At 42.0% G+C, this 14,014-nt stretch overlaps 1 non-coding gene across 1 annotated transcript; it reads right to left on the bottom strand.

The window, feature by feature from the left end:
- Window positions 1-4,151: 4,151 nt before the first annotated feature.
- On the bottom strand, window positions 4,152-4,237 carry LOC114502177. The gene has a single exon (XR_003685029.1). It is a non-coding gene; the product is annotated as a small nucleolar RNA SNORD35 (small nucleolar RNA).
- Between the last annotated feature and the right edge of the window lie 9,777 nt (window positions 4,238-14,014).

Raw genomic sequence — 14,014 nt, forward strand, 5'->3', positions numbered from 1 at the left:
CCTGCTTGCAAACTTTGGCAATCATTAATAAAACCGCTATAAACATTTGTGTGCAGGGTTTTGTGGACATAAATTTTCAAATTGTTTAGGTAAATTACAAGAAGTGCCATTGCTGGATCATATGTGGTAAGAGTATGTTTATTTTGTATGAAGCCGCCATACTGTTTTCCAACATGTCTTTATCATGCATTCTGACCAGTTATGGGAATGTGTTGCTACATATCCTCGCTGACATTTTGTGTGTGTGTGTGTGTGTGTGTGTGTGTTTTGGATTTTTGCCATTCTAATAGGTGTATAGTGGTATCTCATTGTTTTAATTCACATTTCCCTGGTGACACGTGGTGTTGAGCATCTTTTCATATGCTTATTTACCATCTGTATATCTTCATTCTACATATATGTAAGAACAGTTCCATCATTCCAGGTAGAGTGACCCTCAATCAGTGAGTGACAAGAAATGATGTATAAATGCTTCAGTTTCATCCTGGCAGGTGTGGCTCAGTTGGTTGGAACTTCATCCTATAACTACAGAGTTTCAGGTTCAATTCCTAGTCAGGGCACATGCCTAGATTACAGATTCCAGCCCCAGTCTAGGGCACATATGGGAGGCAACCAATCAATGTTTTTCTCTCTCCCTTTCTCTCTTCCTTCCCTACTCTCAAAAAGTAATGGAAAAATGTCATTGAGTGAGGATTTAAAAAAATTTTTTTAATGTTGCGGTTTCCTCAAGCTTTGGGTTAGTAACTCTGAACATGTGCTCTATTCTGTTACCTAGATTTTTTCCCTTGGGATTCAAGTCTATTTGCCCACAGGGGTAACTGGCCTAAATTGCCTTCCCTTCCCTCTCTCAATTCCCCACTCCTCTTCTGGTGATTCCTTCCCCTTCCAAATAGATGAGCTCATTTGAATCTTTGCTTCTGAGGAACCTGATAGGACAGTCATCCTGCAACAAGAACTCAGGGTATGAAGGGAATTTGGTTAGGCAGAAAGATGATAGTGCAAGCCCTGTTTCAGGGCCTAGGGCATGTTAAATAGAAGAAAGTTAGGAAAGATAAAGAGAGGAGGTCAAATGTCAAGATACCCATATGCTTCATCCTTGGTGCCCCGCTTAAGTAAGAGGATAATAGAAGTGGTCACGTGGAGTGGTCTAGGAGACCCCCCCCACCCCGCCGCAACATCAAGCTTAGCTGTCTACCTCCTTAGATGTAGTGAAGATCTTAGGAGGAATCCCATACTCATCTCTGCACCATGTCCTCATGGAACAGGAATAAAAATACACCATTGCTGACAGAGGAATTCGGGAGAGAAGCATGAGAAAGTGGGCTTGCTTTGCCTGACCTGCACCTGGCATGCAGGCTTCCTACATGTCCTGATGTGGGGACACAAAGGTTCCCAGACAGGAAGTGGACTACAGTACTCCTTGGGATGGTCAGAGTCTGCCTGTGTGAGGAATTCATGAACAGAGTTAATAGTCAAGTACCACAGCAAGAAGCTCCTAATGGCCAGTTAGGACCTGGCTGCTCACCAATCCATGCAGCCGGTGAGACCAGCCATCCCAGTACAGAGGCCTGCAGGGATCCAGAAGTTACCCCATGGTCTGGACTCCCCAGTCTCCACTGGCAGTAGGCATATGAGATCCAGAAACCATCTTCAAAAGGAGCGAAGAAGGGAAAGGAAATCTAGAAGACTGAGCATATATTTGAGAGATATCACACATCCAAACAGACTTGAAACTGGAAGGGAATGAAAGACAGTTTGGCAAGTCTGACATTTAAGTTTGTTTCCCTATGGAAATCTCATGTAGAAGATTTGATTAGCTAAATATAAAGAAGCTGAAATATTTTTGTAAACCTGAGAAACAGTGCGAGAAAATATATAACCCACTACATCAAGATTAGAGGTAATGAATACAGAGCATCAAACCAAGCACCTGGCCCATGGTAAGAGCTCAGTGGTTGGTGGCTGCTGTCATTGACACCATACCCAATGATCTCAGTGGCCTTTGTTGTAGTGAGAACTTGTAGCTAGTCCAGGGGGAGCAGAAGACTCCCCTTAGTTCTACTGGTACTCTTTCAAAAAAAAACCCCAAGTCCTAGAACAGCATAATATTCAGGATACTAAATAATGGTTCTTTAATTAGAGCCCTAGATTGGTTCGGGGTGATTGAAAGTATGAGGCAAGTCTGTTCCAAATCTGAGTTTGATTTGATTAACGAGTATGGAAGAGTTTGTGGTAGAACTCACTAATATGAAGAGCTGACCTTCAAATTACCTACAGTCTAAGCCTCAAACAGGACTGAACCCTGAGACCACTTGCTTCCTATTTCTTCCATCAGTTTTAAATTCAGCACCACATGCGGCATAAAACAACAACAACAAAGGCCATACTAGGCAGCTGAAAGATTTCTTTTCTGTCCAGTTTCTTACCTTCTTGTCACTAAAGGCACATTAAAAAGGCATCATTTTCTTTGACATATGTAGAGTACAGTCACCTTGCCTATCAGATTCAAACAGGGCAAAAGAAAAGTGAGGGAGAGATGGGCTTACTGGAAATTTGCATATACATTTCCATTCGAGTTAAAGACATTTAAATCCACATTACCCTGGACCACGGAATAATGAATGCACCATTATGGACAAAGCTTAGCGTGTGTTGCTGCTGCATTTGGCAAGTTCAAGTCTTGCTCTGGGTGTAATATTTTGTGACTCATTTTTCTTCAAGCATAGAGTAATAGGCTTTAACTTTGCTAAGCTTTTCTGCCAGCCTTTCACCCCCTGCTGTTCCATTATATTGAACTTGTAAGCAGGACGCTCTGTCCGCCTCACCCAGATTACCGTGGCAATACGGCCCCGCTGAGGGGCTGGTGTCAGGATAAGTGTTAGGGAGGGAGCTCCCCATCTTGGCATGCTGTTCTCATCTTATTAAATTCAGCTTTGTGGAAGCAGGGAGCCTGCCTCTCAGTCACACTGGCTCAAGCCTGATCCAACTGCTACTGTCAGACAATATGAAAATAGGAACCACCACAGCTAATGGCAGGTGCTGCTTCACAGCTGAAAAAAAAAAAAGGTCTGAGGCTTTTTATTATTATTATGATTTCATGAGCCTGTGTGAGTGTGTTATTTTACTCTTTTAGAATTTCACTGGACTGAAGGCCTGATTCAGAAAGCCTTGTGCTTTTGGGAAATGAAACAAGTTTCCACGCTTTCGGCAGTGGTGGGTCCACCTTAGAAGACTGCTTTTGTCTGCATTCTCAGCTCCCGCTTCCGGTGAATCTCAAGGAAGTTCATGTTTAAATTTTAAAAATAAATAAACAGAAAGCATTCTTAAGTGTCTAGGAGTCAGGAGTGTCCTAAAAAAAATCTTCCACGTGCAATAATTTCACGTTTGTGTCTTGTGTAACAAGGTGGCCAGGCTCTGGTTAGAGGTATGAAACCATTGAACAAAATGGAAAATCCAGCTCTGAAAATAAATCGTCCTGTGGGTTCGAGAGGCCCTGTTTTCACTCTAAATTTCTGCCTTAACATATATTTTGGTTACATATTGCTACAGAACAAACCACTCCGATATTTAGGGGCTGACAAAGCCAGTTTATTATTCTATATATTCTGTGGGTTGTCATTCTGAAGAGTGGATATGCAAATAAACTAAGCCAGTTTAAGCCTCAACAACGACTGAACTCAGAGACCACTTGCATGCTATTTCCATTAGTTTTTTTTTTGAGGAATTAAAATTTAATTTTATTGGACTCAACCCAGGAGTCCCTGAGTCTCGAGGACTTTGGCGTATCTGTCCATTTTCTTCTCCACGTTCTTTTCAGCCTGTTTCCCTAGTCTCACGGAGCTGCTTTTTCTTTTGCTAATGGATCCTGGCCTCCTCCTTCCTCTTCTCCTACAGAGTGGCTGTGACTGCTTAGTGCTTCCAGGCAACCTCAGGAGCCAGGTGCCCCAGGTAGGCAAACAGGATGGAGAGGGGTAGAGTTGAGGGAGTGGGGAATAAGGTTGTAAAGAAATGGGAGCCTAGATTAGGGAGAGAGTGGCTCTGAGAGTGGGGTTGATAACCTGTCTCAGAGGACCCTGGAACTTTCATAATCCAATTTTCTCACCAGGCTTGAAGCAGAAGACACACCTACCTCCTGTACAGGCTCTGTGCTCCTCTGAGCATAGCTAAGCCATTGGCATCATTGGCACTGCCCACAGTGGCTTCCACAGACCATCATGAGGAAAAGCCATCATCTGCTCTCCCATTAGTTTTAAATAGCTTTTGTCAGATGGCTCTCTAGCTGATCTCACTTAGGGTCTTTCTCTAGCTGTAGTCAGGTTGTGGGTGGGGCACAAGCACCTGTGATTCTTCACTCACACGTCTGACTGGCACCTTGGCAAGGACATGTAAGCCCTGGGCCTCCACTGGTGGGGGCAGAGGGCAGGGCTGCTGGTTTTCTTTTTCTCTCCTTCAGTTGATCTCTCCTCCATGTGGTCTCTTCAGCAAAGCAGCTGAACATCTTACTTGCATTGTGGCTCAAGTCTGCTAGGCCTTCTCATAGGCTTAGGGCTGGGAACTGTCCTGGTGTCACTTCGCCTGCATTCTGCAGTTGACGGGAGTCACAGGCCCAGCCCAGACTCAGTCTCTGAGAGGACTACACAGGGGAAGGGAGGCTCGGGCTGCCGTGCATTGGGGACCATCTTTGGGCACCAGCTCACATATCATTTGATATACAAGGGGGGACCCCAAAACAGAGTTTATTTATAAAAATTGTATATTTATTCTTACATGTTTAAACTTCAGCCACCTTCAAAGACTTAAACTCCATTTGATGCAGCACACCTATCAAGATGTTTTTTCCACTACTCAAAACAGTTTTTGAACTTGTCGATTTTGATGCCCTTTAGTGCTCCTGCAATTTTTTCCCCACCTCTTTTACCTCAGCAGATGTTTTCGTTTGAGGACTTTTTTCATCCACAGAAACAAAATAAAAAAGTCGTTTGGGGCAAGATTGGGTAATTATGGAGGGTGGGGCATATGGGTTATGTGTTTTTTATCAAAAACTGCTGAGCACTCAGCACAATGTGGGCAGGTGCACTTATAAATCATCCATCATGAAATGGGCGCAAATGCATTGAAAGGGTCTTCAAAAAAAAAAAGTCACTGAAGCCAAACGCAGCCTCTCACAACAACACCAGCCGGGCACACTGTTATAGGTGGGTTCCCAGAACACTCACCTAGACAGGGAAGCCTGTACCACAAAGGGCCTACCCTCCAGAAGATAATTCTGGTATCTTGGGGTCCACTCTCATACTTTTGTCTTCAGCCTCCAACAATCATGATGTCATCAATCCTGCATGGCATGCCTTTTTGCATAGATAATTTAGTCAATCTTTTAATTTTCACTGAGCATAAGTTTTAAACTTATGGCTCAGCTCTTTATGAAATAGAATCCCCATTACAGTGTAAAGTTTATTTTTCAGACAGTTGAGACTCTAATTAATTAAGGTGTGTGATTGGATAGAACATGAGAGTAGGTTGGGGAATGTGGAAGCCAAGTCACTGAGTGCTTGAGCCAGGATGAAACAATAGATAAGCCTTTTCAACATCTTCCTTAAAAGGTAACATTGAAGGGGGGAGAAAACTGTACTTGAACAATGATTAAAATAAAATTTTAAAAAAAAAGGTAACATTGAGTTTATTAGGTCTAATATTCCAGAAATCCGAAGGAGGGAGACTCTTGAACATAGTGACCAAATGCAGTCTTTCAACTTCATCACCAATTCCTATCTGTTTGCTCCTCCTCTGCCCAGGAAGCTGCTTCAAGGTGGAAGGAGCCTGGGACCCAGTTTCCATACTAAGAAGTTAAATGAACAAGAAACTAACTCATATTGTACTATGTTAATTCAAGGAGATATTGGCATTATTTGTGACAGCATCTCTCCTACCCTGAGCAATACAGCCAGCACTACTTCTTACAGCTCTGTAGAACTGCCAGAGGTTTTAACTTGTGCTCCTCACGTGCTCAGTAAATACTTGTTGAATTGATGGTCAACAAATAATTGATTAGGAAAACTGTATAGGTTGAGCAGTAGAAATAAAAAAATGATTTCTGTATTATTGATAGAATGCTCAGGCCTAGCCCATGGTAGAGGAAGTAATTTTAATTTCCTTTCCCACTGGGTTTTAAATTTCTCTGCTCTCTCAAGAGCCTATTAAGAGCTGGGAAAGCAAGGGAACGTGACATCCAAAGGTTATTTATTAGCAGTCTGTTTTGTTTCTCCTCGAGTCTAATCTCTGTCCTTTAAAAGACTTTACTGCTATAACGAGTGGTATCTGGTACGAAAAAAATCAAAACCAACCCAAATGATAATTATATTTAAGAAGATATTTCTGGGGCTCTAGTTGAATCTGGAAATGAATGTTTCTAGCCGTCCAAACATCAAAGACAGAATGCATTTTGAAAAGCGCTGTGCAGCTTCACCCCACTTATTTACTGGTTCTCACCTCCTTAATAATCCACAAAGTCAGTACTTCTCACCGAAGACCCAGCAGTCTCACCCCGCTTCCCCACCAAGATTTCATAGCCAAGGGCTGTAATGAGGTCTCCTGCAAGTGCAGCTCCCATTGTGTTTACCAAATATGTTATGGTATCTTTACTGATAGACTCTCGTCAACAGTGTGTGTCTGTCTGGGCACAGTTTCCAGGGTGATTCTGTAAACTTGCATCTTTTTTTCAATTAATCCTCCCTCCCAAGAAATGTGCTAATCTGTCCTGGGCCTCTTTGTCATTGGCTCGAATTATCTGAGTTTTACTGTTTCCAAAGGCATTTTGCATATTCATACAATGTTATCATTCACATGTATGATATTAACCCAGATTGGGTTTCAAGCCAAAAGTAATTAATTCTGTTTCAGATAAATCAATTGGAATTGAAGTAGAGACACTGTTGGTTTTTGCCTTATAACTTCTAGAGAAGTGTGGGCAATATATAGTGGACTGATAATATTAGATCCTCTATGAAGTTGTACATGTTCTGATTTACCTGAATAACAGTAAGTTAGTCATAGTACATAGAGATGAGGGCATGTCTAGCCTCAAGAAAATTTAGTATGAAAAGTCCAGCTTATGAAGGATTTAAATTATGGGGCAATTATTTGTTTTACAAATTAATTACTTGCTTCACAGGAGCTTGGTAATTTATTAGTAATTTGACCAAAGAGGCTGAGAGGTTCATTTAAAGCATGACTCAGAAATTTTGTTTTAAAAAAAATTATAGTAAATATTTTAGACTTTGTGGGCCATATGGTCTCTATCACAATTACTCAATTTTGCCTTTGTAGGGTATGTCTGGAGCAAAACCAGCCATAGATAATTAAATCAATGAATAAGCACACTTGTGTATTCCAGTGAAACTGCACTTGTGAACACTAAATTTAAATTTCATATAATTTTATTATGTCATGAAATAGTCTTACGATTTTTTTTGTTAGCTTCTGGGCCATACAAATTCATGGGACAACTGGATTTTACCCATGAATTACAATGTGCTGACCCCTGATTTAAAATGTTATGAGCAAGTCTCAACTGGCAATCAGAATGAAATTAAGGTAAAATACTTGATAGAATTGTGTGTAAGAAAGATAAGAATCAACATAGAGCCTTGGTTCAGAATGCAGTGTGAACTGCTGAAAGCTTTGGCAGTGCAGTACAGATGTGAGAAAACAGGCCGAGAGAGGTCCTGCGACAGGGCACTGGGAGATGCATCATCTCGGCGAGTGAGAGACGTCATCTGTGTCTTTTCTTCTGTTTGCTCAGGGCTCATGCTGAAGAGTTGATGGGGTTTTGAAGAGTTTCAGTCTCACAATTTTCCAACTTATCTGTGTGCCTTAGACAATGAAATTTTTAGCCATAGGTGGCTCAGAACACCAAGACAGAGTCCCAGGTCTCACTTCCATAGATTCAGATCAAAAGTTATGGGACGTGGCCTTGAACTCTGCATATTGAACAAACCACCTAAAATGTTTCCATGAGGTCCTTCAGCTGGTGGGCCATGTTCTGGCTGCTCTCTTTTCTAGTCCAACTTGGGCTTTTTCCTTTTCTTAGACCGTGTTCCACCTGCTGCTCTTTCTCATACCTGGGTCTGAAGGACTCAGCTGCAGATGGGGTTTGGCTTCTTGCCAAGGGACAGCTTGTGAGACAGAAGCTCCATGTATCCTTACCCCCACCCGCACTGCAGTCAAAGGGATTTTTCAAAACGCCACAGTGCTGTCATGTCGGTGCCCTGCTAAGTCCTTCTTCATTGGTTTTCTTTGCATTTGGGATTCAGGTAAACTCCTTAACAAGGCCTGCACAGTTTGGTTCCTCCTCCCACCCACGTTTTCACCCTGACCTTGGTTCCAGTCACACTGACTATCTTTTATGTCCACATATTCTTCATGCCTTTCCCCACCACAGAGGCTTTGCACTTGCAGCTCTTCTGCCTGTTCCACTTGGCCTCCTCCTTCTCCTGGTTCATGTCTGTGCAGGCTTCCCATTTCACTTCAAGTGGCATTTCCTCATGAAAGCTGTTACACAGTATTCATAGCAGATGGCATGTGTCCCAGGAGCAATTTTACATTTGCTTATGTGATTCTTTGACAAAGGCCTGATTCTTCCACTAGACCATGAGCTCCATAAGTCAGTCAGGGTTCAAGTTAATATTTGGCTCATATTTGCGTCTTCCAATGCCCAGCGTATTGCCTGGGTCAGTAGTTATTTGTTGCGTGAGTGAACAAGAGAATGAATGGAGAACACTGTAAGTTACATACTATGCTCCAGGCAATTAGAAAAATTGGGTAAATATTCTCCAGCTCTAAGAGACACCAAGCCCCCCATGTGGAGCCAACAGTGAGAAAGCAAAGAGGGCTTCATGCCATCCTGCTATGCCCCAGATGTAGGGAGATTGGTTCCCAAACCAGGATGGTGCTGCAGTTGAAAATAGTACCACTGCCAAGACCAGAGGGGAGAAGGGCAGTGGCCCCGACCACAGCTGACAGACACAGAGGAGAATAAGTGTGAAGGGGAGAAATCTCTCTAGAATGAGGATTATAATAAAACCGTGGTTACCCAATGCCAAAGGAAAGAAAGAGAATGAGATAGCCCGGATGTCATGTGTCAGACCTGTATTGGTGGAAGTGTTGGCGGTTGTACACATTTTTTTGGTGAGAGTTGAGTCTGAGGGTTTGGGTGTGCTCTGCCAAATTCTAACAGGAAAAATCAAATGGCAGAGCTGACCTGATGATGTCTGGTTAAATTCCCGATTTTAGAATTTTGGCTTTTTACCAATAGGTACAATTCTATTTGTGTATGCTCTAAAACATTTTAACTTGTTTTTCATGTAATATTGTCATTAAGCTTACATGAGTGCTATGAAAATGTAATTTATTCCTTTTTCAAAGGACACCCTGAATTTGAATATCATTTAGTGAATAAAATATAGTTAGATTTGTGACAATTTTTGTGTACTCCTAGGAAAGAAATCACTTCATTTTCTTTGTATTTAACACACAGTGGGTGCTCAATAGTGTTTATTAAATGCATGATTAAAATATTCTACCTATAAACAGAGAATAATTCTTTAACTGGAGCTTAAGCCTCCATTTTGCAAACTCAGAGAAGCATGTGTGTGGGGAAAAAAACCACTAGTCTCTATTTCATCCTTTTACCCCATACAGTTTTGGGTTGTTTTTTTTTTTTTTTTTCTGAATAATGCGGGTATCTATTCTGTCTTTACAGTCACATTTTTTTTAAGGCAAAATGTGTCATGGTCTTCCAATGTCGCAAACCACCCAAAGCCTGGCATCCTGACACAACAGTGCTGATTTAGTTCATATTTCTGTGGCTTAGCTACTCAGCCAGGGCTCAGCTGGGTGATTCTTCTGGAGCCGGCCTTGCTTACGTTCCTGCAGTCAAGTGTCAGTGAACTAGATGGCTGCCTCCAAAGTTGGCAGGCTACCCACTGGGGCAAGGGAGTGACAGAGCTCTCTCATCCTCTAGCACTCTAGCTTAGGCTGCTGGTCAGCTGTCCAAGAGCAAGAGCAGAAGTTGTAAAGAGTCCTGAGGCCCAGACACAGAACTGGCACACCATTGCTTCCACCACATGCCATTTGTGCACGTAAGCCACAGGTCACCCTAGAAGCCCAGATGGGAAACTGGCCTCTGTCTCTTGAGGAGATGCAGAGTTACCTCAGAAGGGCCATCAACACAAGGAAAGGTGCTGGAGTGTGGTCATTTTTGTAATCTGCCACATTCCTTAAGAACCCCTCCTCTGACTATCAGGACTATTTGTCTATATCAAATCAAAATCATGCTTCAGCTAATTCCACCTTATCATATTCTTTGATGATAATGAAGAACAATGTTCCCTGTACTCCCTCCAGTAGCTTTTTCCTCAAGTTAATAGCATTAAATTTCCCTCTGGCTCTCTTAAATCTTTAAAAATATGTTTGATACTTATGTAGCCTGAAAAAATAAGTCCCTGAGAATCAAAATTAGTTATATTTACTAGATACCTTTGAATCTTTTGAAAGTTCACCATATATGAGAATAAATCCTAGCCCCACCACTTACTTATGCTAAATAGTAACAATAACAACAGCTAATGCTTACATAGCCCATGTTTGTATCGCACACTGTTCTAAGTGTTTTACATTCAATCCCTGTAAACCCCCCTGAGGCAGGTACTATAATTATTATTCCCATTTTATAGGTGAGGCAACTGGAGTACAGAAGGGCGAGGCCAAGTTCACATGGTCAGAGAGAAGGAGAGCGGAAATTTGCCTGTAGGCAGCCTGGCCTCGGAGCCCATGTTTTGAACCACTACAAAGTACTGCCTCCTGTGTGACTTTGTACTAGTTACCCAACATCTCTGTGCCCACATATCCCCATCAGCAAAGTGGTGATGATGCATACCCACAGATGTGTGGTGAGACACCAATGAGCTGGTGTACCTGAAATATCTTGGGGAACTGCAAATCACTATAAAAATGTAAGCCATTATTGTTATTTTCATCATTAACCTCACATGGTTATGTGCTTTGCTAAGAACTTGAGAAGTCCAGAGAATACACAAATTGTTGTATGGTTCCTGTGTGCTATTTAAATAAAGGAATGGATGGTGTCTGTTTAAATGCAAATCAGTCTGCAGTGTTAACGAAGTCTACATCAGTGTGATTTGGGGTTAACTATTCTGGTTTGAGGTCTTATTTTCTCACCAAGTGCCTTCCTATAGTCTCTCTCTGATGATGAAGACAACTCTGCTTGTGAAATCTGAGGGAGGAATAGAGAACTGTAGCTCCCCTTGAAGGCTGCGGACCAGTTTCCTTGTTTTGCTGGAAACTATAGGGCCGAACTCATGTGCGTTTTCTAATTGATATGTCTTCCTCTTCATGAACCCAATTTACAGCACTAGGCGTGCAATGTGTTATTTTTGGAGCAGTGCTGTATACACTGGAAAAAATTTGCACATGAGGGTAAAATAGAACAGACAAGTGCTTTTGGGGACTGCACAGATTAGTACATCATTGCATACTAACAAAGTGCTAATTGCTCCTTTTGACCACAGGCCCAGTTTACAAAGCTTTTGCACAAATGTGCTCTGTGCACTAAATTACAAAACTAACACTGCATTATTTCTCGGTACAGCTTGCAAATTCTTGTAGGGCAGTATGCATTAGCATTAATTAAACCAGAGATGCGGAGAGAAAGAGCCCTAGCAAAAGAGACGGAGATGCTCACAACTTAGAAAGCACAGACCAGATACTAATTACTCAAGTTACAAGTGTTGTGGTTGTTCCCGGATGATACTAGCAAAGCAAACAGCATCTATTCTCAAGGCTTGTGTTTGGAAAACACAGTTTCAAGTCTGTAGTGAATAGAAAAGTGGTAATTAATAGCTAAAGTAATAAACAGTGATCGGCCTTAGCTGTTAGGAGCTTTATCAAATGTGTCTAATTCTTGAGGGAATTGTTTGCATTAAAGATTCCAAATAAAGTCTTTCAGTGCAGCTGAGAGAATCTGCCGAGTGGCAAATGAATGAGGGTTCGTCATGAAAAACATGAAAAATTCATGTAAAATTTCTCACCCTTCTCTTTCTTTCATTAGGTGTAGTGTTTGCATCCTTGAGTTCATTAAATATAAGTATAGATTCGTAACACCTGTCCATAGGCTAAATTACCTGAAAATACCTTAGTGTTGATACTTTCATTATTTAATAAATACTTGTTGAGCACTTAATATGCAGTAAGCACAGGAAGGACAACCACAGTTTTTGTGTTGGAGTGGTTCAGAATTTCTCTGGATAGATGGATTCTATAAGTGACCAACACTAGCAGATAAGACAAAAGTTCTCACTCCGTAACATGAGTATTGTTACGGGAACAGAAGATGGGTGACCATTTCTGCCTAGAAGGACTGAGAAAAGCATGGCAGAACAGGGGACATTCTTATTGCACTTGTGTATATCAGCTGTGTGCAGGCAGCAGATAGGGTTTGGACTGAGAGCAGTTGGGGGCAGGCAGTAGTGTGTCACAGTATAACTCTAAACTTGGACAATGGCAAGATGATGGAAAACGGAGAACAAATTTGAGAACCTTTGTAGAGGTAGACTTGAGAGGACTGGTTACCTATTGGTCCTGGCAGATGAGGGAAAGTTATCTCAGAATTCTGTGGGTGGTGGATGATTTATGTGCTAGGAGAGCATAATGAGAAAGAAGGTATGTGGAGACTGTAGCAGGCTTGGTTAGTTCTCTGCCCATGATCCCCTTGGATTTCATTGACATTTCCATGCTCACCAGCTCCTAATGTATTTTCAGTCTCAGCCAGTACTTGGGAGTATCCAGAACCTGGACCTCTGTCATGAGCAATCCTGGCCTGCTGAAACCCCTCTGTCTGCACACACAGAAAGAGGGAAGTAGCTGGGAATTTTTTAAGGGAATTAAGGAGCCTAGGATCAGCCCTAACCCCAAAACTGATACATCAGTGCGATATAAAAGCTTCTCCATCCTTTCTTCTAATAGAGACAATTTTGATGTATGACCTACACCAGTTTCTCTCAAATTTTAGTATGCTTCTGAATCATTTGAGGGATCTTGTTAAAAATGCAGATTCCAGTTCAGTAGGACTAATGTAGGGTCTGAGATTCTGCACTTCTAACAAGCTATCTGGTGATGTCGGTGCTTCTGGACCATGGAGCTCACTTTGAATTGCAAGGAATTACCCCTGTCTCCAGAGGCATTGAACCAAAGGCACCCATGGAACTTTCCTGATGTGACTTCCTTGCTTAGCTTCCCTCTTCTCCTGGTCCCAGTTGTCCTCTCTCCTGCTAGATTTTGGGGGGAAACATTCCTAATAAATCACTTTCACAGGAATCCTCATCTCAGCATAGGCATCTAGGGAATCCAACTAAAGGCAGAGCCCATGAGTGTGCCTTTGAACATGTTACATTTCAGGTGCTAAAGAAACACACAGGATGAAATGCCCAATAGGTAGCAGTTCCTGGTGGTAATCACGCCTTCCTTCTTTCATTTCTGCCTTCCTAGTGTGCTGAGAACATGAACATCAAGCAGACCTCTGTTGTCTCAGGTTTGTCCATAGCAACTGAAAAGAGCAAGTTTCTTTTGTTGGATTCTAGTTTGAAACCTTTGAAAATTGATTATCTATATGAATATGTGGTACATGTGGCAAGTCCCATTAACCAGAATATTCTGTTATCTGAGTGCTTCTCAAACATTCATGTGTGCAAGAATCACCCATGGGTTTTGCTAAAACCCAGACCTATGGAATCCAGTGTTCGATTCCATAGGTCTGGGGCAGGGCCTGAGAATCTGCATAACAAGCTTCCTGGTGTTGCTGCTGTGCTGCTGACCTGCAGACCACATGGGCCCCAGTTAGAGAAACAAGGCTCTAAAACACACTTCACTTATTCTGAGGTGTAATTTTCAAGAAAACACTCCAAGACTCAATGAGGCACTGAGAGCAGCAGCAGTAGGAGAA

The sequence above is a fragment of the Phyllostomus discolor genome, chromosome 7 (genome assembly GCF_004126475.2).
Source record: "Phyllostomus discolor isolate MPI-MPIP mPhyDis1 chromosome 7, mPhyDis1.pri.v3, whole genome shotgun sequence".
Taxonomy (NCBI): domain Eukaryota; kingdom Metazoa; phylum Chordata; class Mammalia; order Chiroptera; family Phyllostomidae; genus Phyllostomus; species Phyllostomus discolor.